The 15,766-nt window shown below is 37.9% G+C and overlaps 1 long non-coding RNA gene across 1 annotated transcript; it reads right to left on the bottom strand.

Annotated features, from left to right (window-relative positions):
• Positions 1-8,436: 8,436 nt before the first annotated feature.
• LOC121267000 lies at positions 8,437-10,237 on the bottom strand. The gene is made up of 2 exons (XR_005940961.1): positions 10,049-10,237; positions 8,437-8,767 (listed from the first exon to the last, which is right to left on the bottom strand). It is a non-coding gene; the product is annotated as an uncharacterized LOC121267000 (long non-coding RNA).
• Between the last annotated feature and the right edge of the window lie 5,529 nt (positions 10,238-15,766).

Here is a 15,766-nt window from a genome sequence, read left to right as displayed (position 1 = left end):
CAAGCCAATATGCCCCAATAACCCACGAGGAGGTAATTTCTTTGGGTGGTCGTGGGGCTGGTTCACTTTTTATTGCGATGGGAGTCGGGGTAAGTAGTTGGTCCTCTAAAAGAACGGGCTCGCTCTTCTCTGCGGGAGGGTCCGAGTGGCCTCTAGTGCAACTCACCCCTGCTACCCTGCGGGGATGTAATTTGTTAGGACAGTTTGAACCCGCTCCCGCTCGTTGACATCTTATTGTTTGCCATTAGGCTAGGCTACTCGGCCTTCGGGGTGACGCACTTATTACTTCGATGTTTTATCGTTGGAGACTTTGTTCATGTTGGGTAGTCGAAGAACTAGGCCCACACTCCATCAGGGAGAGGTTGGGATGCCTCAAGACAAACTGGCTCCTTTAGTTCCCCGAGGAGGTAACTTCTTCAGATGGCCATGGGTCTAGTTCGCTCTTTCGCTAGGATGGAAGTTGGGGTAAGTATTCGGGCAGCCAAAAGGCTGGACCCTCTTTGCTGGAGGGTCAGAGCGGCCTCTGGTGCAACTCACCCCTATTACCCCATAGGTAGGTAATTTGTTCAGGCAGTTTGGGACTGAACCCGCTCCTGCTCGTTGAGATCATAGGGAAATGTAAGATTTGAGTCAGACTGGCACTGAACCCACTCTTCATCAGCAAAGGTCAGGGTAAGTCTTCAAGCCTTTAAATTCTACGGGAGGTAAGTTTTCAGGCAGTTTGCAATTGGACCCTCTCCCACCTATTGATGCTTACGAGGAAGTTAAGTCTTCGTTATCGGGCCATTGAAGACTGACCTGCACCACGCCGTGGGTGGGATAAAGCAGCCTTACGTGTTACACTCATCCCTTTGGTACCTTGTGGGGGAGGTAAGTTCGGACAATGACATAACTGGTCTGTTCTTTGCCACGATAGGAGTTGGGGTAAGTTGTTCGGGCCACTGGGGGGCAGGACCCACTCTTTATCGAGGGAGGGGTAGAACGGCCTTAGGCATATTTCTCCATTTTGGTCCTGTAGGAGGTATGCTATTCTAACAGTTTGAAACTGGACCCACTCCCGCTCATTGATATCGCAGGGAAGGTAAGTCTTTGTCTTCGAGCAGCCGAGGGCTGGCCCGCACTCGACCTCGGAAGGATGAAATAGCCTCTGGTGTACTCATCCTTTTGTTAGCCCGTATGAGAGGTTTTTTCGGATAGTGATGTGGATGGTCCGCTCTTTGCTGCGATGGGGGTCGGGGTAAGTTGTTTGGGCCTCGGGAGGGGGGGAGGGACCTGCTCTCCATCTTGGGAGGGGTAGAGCTGCCCTCTATGTGTGTCGGGACTGCCTGAACAAGTGAATCTTCGCACAGACTTGCCAAACCCTTGCTGACTACAACTAGATGGAGCCCACATTCCCCTTGGTGCTCCACCTCGGCGACGTGGTACTAGAGGCAGCGATGGTCACCCTCTAACTAATAAGGTCCAAGCATCTTAACGGCTTGGGCTCCTTTCGACCCACCACAAGTGCTGGATTGTCCCGTCCCACAGCAGCAGGTGAAGACGCTGTAGAAGGTGTCTTAAAACATTTTCACTATCCAAACGGGCCTTAAACACTATTTTCGTCTTTATCTCCCTTTCCTTTTCCAGTGGTGACCAGGTCTTTCAACGATTCCTAACCATTAGGAGTTGGTGGAAGATAAAAAAGGGGATGTTGCTTCAGATAGAATATCCTCTTCCGTACAAGCAAAGTGCTTATTATTGCCAACCTCTCTGCGTAGACTCTGTAAACTCCTCTCGCACAACCTCTCGGCGTAGACTTTGTAAAACTCCTCCTGTCAGCTTTTTCTATTTTAACCCATAGATGATGCGTAAAACATGAGTCATGTACAAGCTTGATTGGTCTTAAGATCTTATTTTTATTTTAGGGTGCTTGCATGGGTTAGTGTGCTTGCTTAGGTTGGTGAGCACTGTTATTTTTTAGTGTGATTATCTAGGCAACAAACTCTCTTACTCTTCCATGTGCTCGTCTAGGTTGTCGAGCACTGTTACTCTTTAATGTGCTCATCTAGGTTGGCAAGTCAGTAAAAGTACTCGCAAGCATTTAGCGCAGGGCGAGCTTCATTGCTCACTCGCCATACTAGTTGGTTAATGAGAAATGTAGTACTTGGGAAGTAAGTGTTCGGTGCTCGTTTTGCTGGGGTGAGCTTCATTTCCTGTGTAGTGCCCTCAACCCTCTGTAACATGCTATTTGGATGGTATGGGGACTCGTAGACCCATTCCATGATTTTTAGAATGCTTGGAGGACCTGACACTTAGAATCACACTATCTCAAAATCACGACGTAAAGATAGCCAATAAATATAATAAGGAAAGATCCACTTTTTTTAAAAAAAATATTTTTAATGTAAAAAAGATGTGAGATATATAATATGCAAACACTGAACAAACTCACAAACATTTATCCCACATTCCCAGCATAGCTGTAATAGCAAAGCTACCTAAACAATTTTGCTAATACTAAAACCGCACTAATGCCAATTCCTCATTGGTGATGCTTCAGAGTTCCTTGCTTCCTTGATGGTTTCAAATAGAAGAAAGTGAAACACTTTCTGATCTCAAAAGTGAGACATTGAGTCTTGTCCAATGTCTTTTATACAGTGGAATTGTCAGTTACTGTCTTGACATTCTTCTGACTCTTGATATGCTTAAATGAGAGAAATTCGATCTCAATCGTCCATTTTTACTCTGAACTTGAAGCATCATAGAGACTGAATGACTGATTGGACAAGGTGTGCATGTCCTTACAGCTAACCTTGGGTCCAATCTCACAGTCCTTCCCCTAGTAAGGGTCTCCCCCATGGCGCTAGGCCATACTTTTGAGGTAAGACGATATGGCGTACAAGTCCATAATCTGTCTTCCAAAGGCTTTGTGAGGATTGCGCTAGTGAAAGAGGATAGACCACCTTTTGAGGACAAATTGAAGGCAAAGAGGAGAGCCTTTCCTTGGCAAGTGGAAGGTGAAGATGATCTTTCCTCATTAGTTTGGTGAAAAATGAGGAGGAGAAGTCTGCAGAGTGCAGCTAGTCCAAAGAAAGGATGAGCAACACGATGTAGAAAGCCTGACAGACACATCTCAGCATAAGGTATAACAAAGGAATTTTCATCCTATGTTGGGCGAGAAAACACGAAGGCGAGCAAGGTTGGTGAAGAAGGCGAGAAAGAGGAGTTGAAAAGGCTCATAGCTCAAACAAAGGGAGAGGTGCTAGCCCAAGGACAAGGACAAGACCTATGCAGATGTACAGGCTTTCCAGGGCAACATGAAAACATTTAGTGGCTAGCATTTTCATAGAAGCCCATAGTCCAATTGAAAGGTCACATATAGAATCGTTCTGCAGGGAAAAGGCTATGGCTCTGCAGGCTATACCTTCTGAACCTAGAGGTATGGTCTAGCTCCATGTGGAAGGCCTGTAGTTGCAAAAAGAATGCGGATTGGACGCAAGGCAAACTGTTGAAACCTGTGTGCTTTGTCCTGTCAATATGTCTTTATCATCCTGTAGAGGGACGACTGAGGCTAAATGGCTCCTATTAGGGCAAATTAGAAATCAGAAGGGCGTCAGAAGGACACTTAATGATAGCACCTTATAAGTGGCTTAAGGTAAAAGCCAAAGTCTCACTTTTAAGATCATAAAGTGTTGGATCTTCTTTGGAGCCAGAACCTTCAAAGAAAGCAAGTGACTTCAAGAGAGCAATGGAGAGAAGAGTAAGAGTAGCTCTAGCACCATTGTAGTATTTTCAACTAGGTTAGCTTCTAAAATATCGCTAAGAAATATGGGGTAAATGTTGTGGGTATGCCATGAGATTTACATTGCATATTCTGTAACCTTTCCCTTTTTGTTCATGTAATAATAAATATTTCCCTTCGTTATGTTTATAAATATCTTTACTTTGTGATTTTGAGATCTTGATTTGAGATGTGAATGATTCAATTTTGCGATGCGGTAATTTCAGGTGTGTGAGTCTTGCCCCTGGTCAATCATTATGGGCAGGAAGAAATGTAGGTCGCTGATATGTTGGGATGAAGTGGGAGAGTCAAGAGTGATTGGACCAGACATCATCCAAGAGATGATGAAACAAGTCAAACTTATACAGGCCATAATGGCTATGGGTTAGACTAGACAAAAGAGCTATGCCGATGAGGAGAAAAGATTTAACCTTTGAGGAAGGTGACTGGGTATATCTCTAGGTATCATCGATGAAAGGGGAGAAGAGATTTGGGCTGAAAGGAAAACTAAGCCAAAGATACATTGGACCTTACGTAGTAGTGGAAAGGGTAGGCTCAATGGCATATCGAGTTGCGTTATCAGTGGAATATAAAGCGATTCACAATGTGTTTCACATTTCCTCGTTAAGGAAAAGTCTTGAGAACTTGAAAGCCTGAGTAATTAACCCAGATCTAGTTCCACTGCAACCAGATCTCACCTATGAGGAGAGACCAGTATGAGTCCTAGATTGGAATGAGTAAAGATTACGATATAAAATCGTACCATTGGTGAAGGTGCAATGGGGAGATGCAGGAAACGAGGAGTTTACTTGCAAAAGTGAGCAGGTCATGCGAAAGTAGTTCCCATATTTATTCGAACCATAATAAGTGCAATGTTACGTACGAGGAAAGGGTAAATCAGACAAATCGAGGGCAGAAGCAGTCTATACATATCAATTTTCCCTTTAGATCACAACACTAGGAGCCCTCAGACATATAACCATGGTGTGAGAGAAGAGAATGACATGAAGGGTAGTTGTACCTCCATAAATAATGTGTCGATTCTTGGAGGAATGACAGGAGGAATGACATGAAACTGTGAGGCTAGAGGCCTAAGTTCTGCGAGATGAAGAAAGTTCTTAGAGGGCTAGAGTCCTAATAAAGGAGATGCTAGGCCACAATGACACATGCAACATGGTTACATACCCCAGTACATGACAGTTAATATGTAATGCACCTAGCATACTTCTACCTGTGTGCAATTATCGTCACAACGGAAAAATTTGTTCAATTTATTTGTTTTTTTTTTTGTCTTTATTTTCATCTGAATAAGAGAACAAATAATAAACTAAAATCTCAATTATTTACACAAACAAAACTACATTGTAGATTGTACGGACAACTAGCCAGTACAATACATACAAACCAGAACATTGCATAACATTTTGTCTTGGAGTAGCATACTCATTCATTTCAAACTTGAACTATCATATTTTTTCCATAACACAGACTTAATAACATAAACCATAAATAATTGATAATATATACAACAACATTCCTTCATCCAAGCAAAGATTCATGTCAGTTAACTACTTCCAATCATGTGGTCTTTTAGTGATTAAGCCCTAACTCTTTATAACCTGTCACATATTCTTTCATTCTAAGCTGGAAATGGTAGTTAGGACTATTATACTGTAATTTATATAGATCTCAGTAACTTAGGCTAAAAACATAAAAAAAAATTATAATAGTGTGGTTAACAATAAACATGACATGTATGCATGAATGACATGAACTTGCATTACAAAAATTGTATTTTTTCCTAGCTGGATTCCTTTACAAAAATAAAGTAACGTCGTAACATCGTCATTAGAACATCATACTTTCATGACATGCTTTTTTTTTCCCATAAAACATCATCATCTTTCTTGTGCTTACAAAGAGTGGCACCTCACGGTTTCCCATTAGACCATGTGCACCTATTGATTATCTTCATCGCACGACCGGTAATGCCCGCCTGCCTGTGGCTTTGTCTGAATAGTACTCAAACTTTACGTAAACGTCCTTCACTTAACGAACTCTCTAGCCTTCACCAGCAAGAAGGCACATACATACCCTCACTTTGAGACTGTTACTATCATATTCGAGGTCGCTAACGGTTCTTTGTTAAGTTAGAGGATTCCACTCCATACTTATTCACTTTAGAGTGGATAGAGCAGTTCTATTTGGATAATCCCCCATCCTAGTATTGGGTTCGTTACAAAACATTTTAATATGTAACTTATGCTTCATGACATGTACACATGCTTCATGAAAGATGAAAAAATATCATGACATGAATACTTCGGATTTCAATGGACCTTTAGAACATAAACATAAATCTTGTCGCCTTGTTTACCAATAATTATACCATCACAAACCATAAGTACATTAGGAGCTAACTTACAAATTTATTTTCTATAAGAGATATCTTCAAAGGCGGAAGTAAATAAATATATAAACAATGGTTAGAAAATCCCTAAACGAAATATAAAGGGGTTACAACATTCTGGACTTCCAAAACTTAGCTAAATTGCACTTTAACCTTTTACTCTTGAAAATTGCATGTAAGCCCCTAAACTTCTATATTTGCAATTCCACCTTGGACTTTTCATCCGGGTTTCGACCCGGGAACTCGGGTATACCTGGATTGGATTAGCCCCGAGTAGAACCAGGTCGGAACCCGGATGAATCTCGGATTTTGGGTTGAACTCAGTTTTTTTTTTTTTTCAATGTTTTGAATTTTTTGATGTTTACGTATAGCTTATCTCCATTCTCCAATGTACCAATTGAAAACGTTTGACTCTAGTCCATGGTCCATCACTGTCCATTCTCCATTGTACCAAGTGAAAGCATTGTAACACTATAGTCCATTGACTCCATCCCTAGCACTCTAATCTCTAGAGTATCAAAACACAAAATTACAATATATGAAATTGCATATCAAAAGTGGATAACATAGAGCCACCAATACATAATATGTCTGCTTCATGCAATGCATTCCTCCACAGTTGAATTTAGTTTTTGCACAAGAAATAGAACATAACTAAGATAAAAGTAAGTAAATATCTCAGAAAAGCAACCTAGTTTGTGTCTTTATGATAATAAAGCATTGCAACTATGAGAATGAAAGCTGGAAAGCATGCATAACTTTCCAAATTCAAAAGAGTATTCTTTCATTCTAGTTAATACTTGAACATTCTGATGAATTTCCTGTCTTAGAACAATGATCGTTGGTCCAAGCTTATCAGCAAGATGTATTCAACAAAAAGGTTTGTGATTATCTGCATATATGTACATGTTGAAACAAAATCAATATATCATCTGAATTATTAAGAATTATTAACAGGCTTGTTGATATTTTAAGTAAAGATATCAAACCTAATCCTATGACTTAAAGCTACATTAATTAACCAAAAAATAAAGGTGAAAACTACAACTCTGTGGCATGCATGATATTGGAGAATATGGTAGTACCAACGCCACAAGAGAAACCAACCCAATTCATGAAAAGGTTAGTCAAATCATCTACACAAAGGAATGGGAAGTGGGAAACCAACCCCATCATTATTATCATTCTATAACTAGTAAATGAAATAAAAGGAACAGTAAATGCAGGATATTTTATTACTGTAATTTACAGTAGATGGGAATAGGGAGGGTTTAAAAGTTATGAATACGAGAAGACTTCTAACTTTAATTTGCAAAACTTTCCTATGGAGGATTAGAGAAAATGCAGGATATAAAGCTAGAAAACTTTTACTTGCAAGCTTGTTTATTGGCATACTAAACATATTATTATAAAAATACGTAGTATTATAGTGACTGTTGTGAACATTGACAAACTTGTGAGGGTCATCAGAAAATATGTAACAAATGATTTCCCTAAAATCTTTACTATGCAACCAGAAAAGTAAGTATATGGTTTCTGTTAGGCAAAGATAAACATGTGAAAATGTAAAGATACAAAGATCGCCATTTTCAGCTCTCAAGAACACAACCGAGTCCCCTGCAACCAGCTTCTTGTGGTTCACGAATGTGCTCCACCCAGTCGTCAACAGAGCATAATGACATAAAAGAGTCTAGATAGCAAAATAACAAAAAAACTCCATGTTTATACCCATGTCTAACATCATATACTTTATGCCCATGTTTAACAAAATAACAAAAAAACCTAGATCTATCAAAGATTCTTCCATTCAAACATTTTCATCATAACAGACCCAAATCAACAAAGTAATAAAAGGAAAAAACCCTAAAAAAACTATTACAGAGAAAGCAAACCAAGACCAGTACTACTTGTTGCTCTGATGGTGAGTTTTTTTTTTCCCTTTTCATTTTCTATACCACATTCCATTCTGGGTCGTTTTCATTTCATTTTCTGCACAAATGCTACATAGAAGTATTTCCTTGGTTCTTCATTTTCTACACAAATGTTACCCAAATCACAAAGAATAAACCTTGGGGTGTCACCACCCCGCCTTAACCTAGGCCGAGGCCATGACTCTTTTCCCGTTCTTTTATTATTATTATTATTATTATTAGTAGTACTATATTTTTTTTCTAGGAAGATGATAAGGGGTATGCGTGAACATGTCCTGCATGTACTCTGCACTTTTTGTTTATAAGGAAACACCTGATAGACAATCTGCTCAGCATTTTAAATAAAGGACTCTCAGAGTCCATCATTCATTCATCAAAACATAACTGGTTCTAAATAAGAGGGGACTCAATCCCTACAACACATACAAAAATGTGTTAAACCATTGTATGTGGGGTTACCATCACCCCACCATAGTATTTACATCATACCCAAAGGATATATATTGTCTTAAATTTAATCCAACAAAACGTCCCAACATGGGAACCATCGTAAAACATAAAAAAATATAAACCATTATCATTAAAAGGTCGAACCGACAGGGGAACACTAAGCATTGGCCCCTCCCTCCTCGGTAGTGTCTGGCTCCATGGCCTCTTCATCCATACCTGGATGTTTAAAATATAAACACAAAGTGAGTCTAATACTCAGTAAGCAGTACACCATGCTGTTAACTTATTAATCACATAGTCTTTTCTTTGAAAACATGCATACATAAACATTTGCTAATTCTTTACAATGCTTTCTCATGCATAAAAAATTTAAGGAATAACTATACTTTCGTGCGTAAACATTTATAAAAAAGTAACTTTACTTTTACGTTTCACTTTCTTTGGCCAGTACACACTATTACGCCTCGTGTGTTGGGGTTAGCGGTCTTTTAGACTTGGATCCTGCCTGTGGCGATAGGTTGGGAATCCCTTTCATTGGGAGCAGCACTGGATGCACTACAAGTACTACTTACCCGACATTACAATCTGCCCATTCCTTTGGTACCCTTTTATTCATATGGCCGTTACGTAGCTTCATACTAAATTTATCTTTGGTTGAACAAAAGGGTGAAACTGAACAAGGAAATGAAATGGGTTGGTTTAAGCCCCAAAACAGAACATAGTGTAGAAATTTCTGTAGTACATGGGCAGCTAGCAAATCTTATTATATTCATGGTCTTAAACATCCCTCACTTAGCCAAAATCTCAACTACATAATTAAACAATACTAAAGTTGTAGAAAACTTAAGAAAACATCACATTTTTTCTGAAAACATAGCATAAATAAAGGAGTACAACACTTTGCAATAAAGCAAGCTTACTAGTTTAATTAAAATTCTTAGTGGCTTACTTAGGCCATAAACTTGAGGAAAGTATGTCTAAAACTATAAACCACAACTCCATTAATTTAACACATAAAGACAAGACTTAACATAACTAAAGCATGGCTTAAACTTAAGAAAATACAAGAAAGGACTACAACAAGATACCTTGCAAAACACACAGCTGGAAGACAAAACAGAGCATAACACATAAAAGCAATCACTTCTCTACTTGGTTACAACCCAATTAGAACAACTATTAGAGGAACAAATGAGAAATTAGTCTAGAGACTACCACACAATAATCGGCTAGCACAGAAAATTCAAAAACCCCCCTTTACATGGCACGAGTTTGCTTAGCATGACTTCAATCACAGGAAATCTTAAGGATAAGAGCATCACTTGACTTGGCTCCCTTTCTAGTTACGGAAACAAGGATCAAACGTGAAGAGAAAGAGGAAATCTGATGGTTCAAAGCTGGAAAACAAGCAAGAAAATTTCTTAAAAAAAAAAACCCTAGGTCAAATCCATAGATCCAAGATTCAAACTAGAAGCTAGAATCATAGAACTCACTTACAGAATCATTTTCCTTGAAGAACTTCGGTTGGATTTTAAGCTTAGGAAATGGAAGGAATCGGCTTGAAGAAAAGTGAGAAGTTGTGCGGGCTAGAGGAAACCGAGAGGGTCTCCTGTGTGAACGAAGGGATTTCACTTAGGGCTTGAGAAGTTTTTCTCTCCTTGTTTGCCTTAGAACCGACAGGTGCAAGGAAAGGAGAAGGGAAAATTACTTGCTTGCCTTGGAAGCTGAGGGATTCAAGGGGAAAAGGGAAGTTGCTTGCTTAGGAAGCCGACGGATTCAAGGGGTAAAAAAGGTCAATGGGTTTAGTCAAAACTTATCCCATAAGCTAGGAAGATGAATGGTGGAGATTAAATGTGGGGAAATATTTCCTTTACCAACCCATCCAATGGTAGAGAGAGTTTGGGCCATTTCTTGAATAGATAAAAAAAATTAGAGGGCTTGAAAGAAAATATTGTAAGGTCTTAAAAATTATACCATTGAATTATTTAATTACCTACATAAAAATAAAAGCACACCCATCTTAAAATAAAATAATAAAAATATTTATCTCAAAATATTTAATTTAAAGAATTAACAAATGATGCAAGAACCTACATAGTAGGATTTGTATATTACATGGGGTCAAGAGGATGACGGTGAGTCAGCGACGATGATGACAGGGTTTCTTCGATTGGTACTGAGGGACGGAGCTTTGCTTGGCAGAGATGCTACGGTTTCAGCAAGAGAGAGAGAGAGAGAGAGAGAGAGAGAGAGAGAGAGATGGAGACAGATGCGAGATTAGAGATGAAGCGGCTTTTAGGGTCACAACTTGCGTCTCTTTCAATTTATACAAACCCGGGCAGTACCGGGTGTTTATTATGGAACCCAGGTTCATACCAGGGTTTAGACCGGAAGAAAATAGTTATTAGAATGAGGGTTTCGGCCCTGATTTGACCCGAGCCGAAAACCGTAATGGGAACCTAGTTATCAGGGTTCCAGACCAGGCCGGAAAAAAATTCGGCTAGGATGAACAGTCCTAATTCCACCCCAAGTTTCACCAAACTTCACTAACACTCATAAACAACATGTATTCTCTGTTCTAAACCCACTTTTGACCTTAGAATACGATTTATCACACAACAAATTCAAGAAAACTCCAAATTTGAAATTTATAAACTTGAACATTTCACTAAGTGCAAATTGAGCCTAATCTCATGTTTGAAGACTTCAAACCGAATATAGCTTGATCAAATCTCTAAAACAGGTTTTTAGAAACATGTTTACTCACTAAACTCACCTCAAAATGTTCTGATTTGAAAGAAAACCACAATTAGAACAAAATTTGTCAATATTCATCAAAACCATGACTCATTATAGCATTATTTGTTCCATTTGTGCATTACAACTTATTATGCAAAATAACCTACGAGTTTCAACGTACTCATGTCCAAAAATTATTCTAGCAAGTGCTGAAACCAAACATTCACATAAAATTGAGATATACATGGAAAGGAAACCATATACCAAATTCTTACGAAGTAAGCGTTCACATCTTGATTCATTGGAGGGGGAGATTTGAGTCCCAGTGTTTCAAGCTCATGTCCATGTACTTTCCAAAGGTCATTGGGCATTATAAGCTAGGGGAAATGAGAAATCAGAAGGAGAAAAATGGGAAAGTGAAGTTCGGATTGTTGATGTATATCTCCCACTAATTCTCTCTCATACATAACTTTATTCACAAGTGTTGACATCTTGATTCATTGGAGGGTGAGATATGAGTCCCAGTGTTTCCAGCTCATGTTCTTGTACTTTCAAAGGTCATTGGCCATTACAAACTAGGGAAAATCGATTGGTAAGCTTGTGACGCTCAAACTGTGCTTGGGATTTGACGAAACTTGAACAGTCGGAACATGTAATATAAGGTCACTTAGCTCCGTTCATGACAATTAAGAATGCAATGCACCTAGCATGCTTATAACAATATGCAATATTCGCAACGAATAATTTTTTTTAACAATACATAATGTACCATAATGGTAATCCCAAGATATAATCATTCTTTAATTAATATATACATAAACCAAAACTATGTATTTCATTAGGCCCTGTTTGGACAGTGAAAGTGTTCTCATCTCATCTCATCTCTTCTCATCATTACAACTTTCACTTTTTAGACAAAATGTAATAAAAAATTCAACTTTTTCAAATCCCAAAATAATCATAATATTAAAAAATAATATTCTAACAATATTTTATTCAACTTTAATCTAAAACCATTTTATCTCATCTTACTATCCAAACCGTACCTAAAAAGCTAAATTTGAACATTCATATAACAAAAGCAAGGTCCCAAAACATGAACACTTTTAAACCTCAAAGAATAAGCACTTAGTACATGTTACAAGATTTTGATCCTATACTTCCCAAAATCTCGACAATCTCCTCCGATAGTGTCTAATTGACTTCTATGAAATGGTTAGCTAATACAAAGCGATTCTCCAAGGTGAGAAACTCTTCACAGTATGACATCCATTGGGGCTTAGGATTTCCCCCTAAAATTCCTTCAATACCGTTTACTAAACGTATGATAATATCTATATAGCAATCAATTAGCAAAAAGATCATTTACAGTAAACCGGCTTTGATCACTACTTCTACCATTCCCAGGAGAGGGGAGTGGGGAAATGATAGTTGAGTTTACCATAGTGAGATTTATAAATCTCAGCAAGTAAAGCTCCTAAAATACCAAGAATATAAATAAGCATGCATGATAGTAAATATGACATGTATGCTTGATGAACATGGACTTGCTTGTGAAACATCAAAACTTGACATGATCATGACATGCTTGCTTGTTAAGATATAAATAAAAACATGGCATGACATAATATAATTCAATTTCATAAACATAAAGGAAACATGAACATAACTTATGAGTCTTACCATCATACATACATAAGCATACTATATGTAATTTAGAAATCCAGTGCGTAGTGTAATGTAGCGTAGGCTGACATGAGAGACGTTCTAAGGTTAGATTATCTCACTTAATTCTAATAAAAAGCAAATTTACTATTTAGTGCCAAATTTGTAAAGTTACCCCCTAAATTTTGGAAATTACAAATTTGCCTCTAAACTTAAGGAATTTGCAAATGAACTCCAAAACTTACCAAAATTTACATTCCTCATGTGAATTTCATCCTAATCCAAATATGAACTTAGAATCTTTAAAACCTAAATCCAAATATGGAAACTCCTCTTGGCCGATTCACTCTTAGGTTAAAATCCATGATTTTGTTGTCAGTTGGCCAATTAACACACTAACATGCTTAAATCGAATATAACAACTCTAAAAAATCACATCCTTTGTTCTAAAATCATAAATTAAAGAGAACCAACTCAACACTTCAACATCAAGACTAGGTCAAATAAAATCCATAAATAACACTTTTAACATGTTTATCAATCAAACCTAGGTGATAGCATGCTTGACTAACTTCAAAAATCACAAAACACAACAACTTAGAATCGGTTTGCATGGAGATCCTTGAAACTGAATATGCATGCTTTTAGACTTGAATTATAGTGACTAGATCCTTGATTTTCATGCAACAAATGTTTAAATAATGTAACCAAATACCTCATATTCAAGTTCTAACTTTATCTACTCATCAAATCTAACATGTCATAGAAAATAACCCAACAAAATAATCATCAAACTCGAGAGCCTCTATATCATGCTTAAAATCAAACTCTTGCATATTCATCAACAATCCAACAAAGACCTAAGCTGTAAATCTCAAAATATCCAATCTTAATTCATAGATCAAAACTTTAAAACAAGATTTACGAAAATCATAACCATTAAATCAGAATCCTAAAGCTAAAATCTCAAACTAAACCAACAAAACCCACTTTGAATCAATCGGTTTCTGCCACTTCAAAGATCATGAAAAACCATTTTAGAAAATCCTAACATGGTTTGAATCAAATTATAACATATACAAAAACCATGTGGACATTTCATAAAAGCAAGATCTACACAACGTCTCATCAAAGTAACAGAAAACTCCCAAGGTTCATGAACAATCATCCAAACCGAACCCTTCTACCATTAACACCAATTTTGATCTAACAAATCTCCAAGAAAAATTAACCAATTCACTCCCAAGTAAACTAGACTAATCACTTAACAAAATAGACAAGATTTGAGCTAAGGGAAATAAATTAAAAAAAGGTTGGAGCTTAAGAACACAAACTGTCTAGAATTTACGTTTGTTCTCTAGCAAAGGAATGAAAAAGTATTAAGTGTTTGGAAGAAAGGGAAGGTGGTGTGGGGCTTAAGAGGAGAGGGTGTTGGCTGACTAGGGTGGGTGAGATGATGGGAAGTTACCTTGTAAAAGTGGTGGAGTTGTTGGCTAAAAATGAGCGGAAAAGGTATGGCCGAATGGTGACTTTGAGGAGTCTTTCAGTTGCTTGTTTGACTAGCTAGACTATTTGAAGCTGACAATGAGGTGTGATGGTAGACAAGGTATGTCCTTGTAAGAGGTGGGAAACTTGTTGAGGAAGCTTGTTGAAACAAGCTAGTTTCGGTGGGACTAAGGGTGGCTAACCAAATGGACTTCCATTTGGGGTGTTAATGGGGTTTCGGTTATGGTTTGGTCCCATTCTAAATTTTCTTGCTCAAATGCAATTATCAAGGTGAAAGAGAGTGGATGAGGGTGTAAGAGTGTGTACTTTAGTGGTTGGTTTCTTGTGTAAGTGACTTAATCAAGTGGGAAAACACTTTGTTACAAACCAGCCAATTCTACGGTTTGGGAGGATTTAGGGTTTTGACTTCAACAAAGTGTTGGGGGTTTTGGTTTGCGGCTAACTTTTTGGAGGTTCACTATGGTTGAAACCCTATTTTGGTTAGCCAAATAATGTTTGGTTGGATGGTATAGTGAACGTTGTAAGATAGCATGATGACAAGCTTGATTCACACTCCATCACTTACACACTTGTACTCATCTTGACTAGTGTCCTAGGATTTCCAAGCAGATGGCTAAGATTGTGCTACGTGTCCAAGAAAACATTTTCTAGTAATCTTAAGTGGATTTGGACATCCTACATGGTGTTTTGACAGTTGTTTGAAACAGATGCCACATGTTGCTCTCCCAAAGGGTTACTATTCACTCAAAAAGCTCAAAACTTTTAATTTTACCATAAATTATAAATATATGAGTCTAATAGTGCAATTCATTTCGTAAAATAATTCTTCGGCTCCCTTTCTGATGGGTGTGTTTGCAATTAAATAAACTGTAAAGTAAATAGGGCTTTTCGAGGGGCCACTGTCCTCTGGTATTGAGTAACAAGATGGAGAATCTGATATTTTCATTGATAATGGGTTACAATATTTATAAACATAGATAGTGGACTTATTCAACCAACGGTTACTAGACTTAATGAAATTAACATACACTAACATGAATAATTGATCCATTACATTATGAGCCTAGATACATGACCCACGACTAAACCCTACAAGACAGATACTTAATGAAATAAAATTACATAAATATCCATAACAATATGAGATTGACTTTTCCTCGTGGCCCTTGGACATTAGTCGAATATGAGATTGACTTTGCCTTTGAGATTGACTTTGGACAATATGAGATTGACTTTGCCTCGCTACTTTATTTGTTTTTCCACTCTTGTGCTCCACAGAAAAATCGTACCCCAATAATTTTAAGA

The sequence above is a fragment of the Juglans microcarpa x Juglans regia genome, chromosome 5S, assembly GCF_004785595.1.
Source record: "Juglans microcarpa x Juglans regia isolate MS1-56 chromosome 5S, Jm3101_v1.0, whole genome shotgun sequence".
NCBI classification, from domain to species: domain Eukaryota; kingdom Viridiplantae; phylum Streptophyta; class Magnoliopsida; order Fagales; family Juglandaceae; genus Juglans; species Juglans microcarpa x Juglans regia.
This window is presented reverse-complemented; position numbering and strand designations above follow the sequence as displayed.